We start from the raw sequence: 2,142 nt of genomic DNA, 5'->3' as shown, positions 1-2,142 counted from the left end.
AAAAAGTTCCCAGAGTCTTAATTCCATCTATTGGATATTACGGGTTATGATGACTGACTCATCGACCCATAATATTCTCAAGAGAAACTCGTCTGAGTGTAGTATCGCGTAACAACTGTTATCAAGTCTACACTTGAACAGTTTCCGCACTACGTCCTAAATAGGCCAAGATGGGTTAGGTGTTCTAAGTTCGTCAGCTTCTCATACCCAATTAGAAATTGAAATGCCTAACCACAAATACTTGTGTGACATTTCCAAATCCAAAGGAGTCTCCACTGAGCAGATGGATCTCAAGCCAACTTGTTAAGGACTACTCCACACAAGTCGAACATGACTATACCATCCTCCTATCTTAATTGCACTCAAGTTCGGGTTAGAACTTATCTCACCACTAAGAGATCACCAAGCACAACAAGCAGATTATATCACACATACATATATATAAACATCACATATATACAAATATATTCACATAAAAAGTAGGCTAAAACCACTGGAGACTATTCCCCAGCAGAGTCGCCACTTTTATTTCTGTAGCGGGAAATTCATGATCATCAAGCTATTGACAAGCTAGAGATCAATTAACAAGAGTCGCCACCGCACTTTTATTGTTTCCAAGGGAAAAGGGAAAAAGTACGAACAAAACCCAAATAATAAGAAGTTTTCAAATAAAAACTAATAAAAATCAGAGATCACAGGTAAGGGGGTTGGTTACACAGAGGGAAGGTGTTAGCACCCAAAGTGTCCTAGGTACTCCTAGGGAGTCCTTTTTGTGTGCATATGTATTTTGTACAAAGTGATGTTTACAAACAAATAGAGTGAGGGGATGAGAAAATAATTCATTAACTATATTTTTGTGTTTGACAAGACCTTCGGTCTCGTGCCTACGTACCGACATAAAAATGAGGGATTAAAACCTCGTAGTTCGTGCTATAAATTTCAAAAATGAGTGTGTTGGTTTTAACAAAATTTAATTTGAAAGGCACAAAGGCCTGAAAATGATTGAACCTGTTAGTTCTTTTTTGGATTTTTGAAAGTTTAAGTCAAGTATAGTTAAGTTTATTTACAAGTTTGATTTAAGAAAATAAGTTTGAAAATGCAATGGCATAAGGCCAAAGTTTCTACATTTTGCAAAAGTGGTCAAAGTTTAGAACAAAAATAGTTCACACAAAGAAGATTTTGAAAATGGAGGAAGAGATTTTGAAATTAAAGAAATGGGGAGAAGATGGAGAGACTATCCTATGTACAAAAATTAAAAGTTTAAAGTTGAAAAGATCTGACCAAATAGGAGCAATCCAATAGACAAGTATGTCAATAGAAACCCAGAATTCCCTTGGACTTTTTTAGAATCAAGCAACACACATATGCGCAATTATATCAATCTTGAAGAGCAAAGGCATCAAATAAAGATGGCCTCATCCAAGCTTATCCATTCCAATGATCTTCTCCAAAATAGCCCATGTAGCAGATGAACTCCACAAGTCACAGGTTCAACATAACAGCTTGTCAATGATCAATGTTGCAGATGAATCTGGAGAGATCTAGAATGATGTATCAGATTAATTCAAACTTGTAAGTTCTTGGTTCTTCAACAAATTGGCATTGGCCAAGTCCATTAGCAAAGGAATGTTGCCTAAGTTCTAAGTCTGATTGGGCAAGGTCAAACCAACAGTCCACTCAAAGTCTTTTAGGGTTTTTGTTATTATTATGTGCATTAATGGTCAAAGACCAATCAAACAAACAAAGCAGCAAAGTATATCACACAATATGGTCCAAGTGGACAAAGTGAAAATTGCATAAACATAAACAATTAGAATGATATGTACAATGATAAATGATAATAGAACAATAAAAGTAAATTGCATTAAAAGTAAAAGCTTGAAAGTAAAAGTTAAAGGTTAGTAAGTTAATAGTTAGTTTTGTTTTACTTTTTAATTTTAAGACATTCTTTGGAGAACACTCAACCCAATTGCCACGAGCATGGATCCTTGAACTAAAACATCTTCCAAAGGAAGGAAAGAAGGCCAAGTTTCCACACAATACCATGGAAGAGGGGAGACTTACAATCTCACTAACTAGAATGCTTATGCCTTTTGTGTCACAAATTTAGCGCTATGTTAAGCAATCGTAATTGGACTTATG

The sequence above is a fragment of the Lathyrus oleraceus genome, chromosome 2 (genome assembly GCF_024323335.1).
Source record: "Lathyrus oleraceus cultivar Zhongwan6 chromosome 2, CAAS_Psat_ZW6_1.0, whole genome shotgun sequence".
Taxonomy (NCBI): Eukaryota; Viridiplantae; Streptophyta; class Magnoliopsida; order Fabales; family Fabaceae; genus Lathyrus; species Lathyrus oleraceus.
This window is presented reverse-complemented; position numbering follows the sequence as displayed.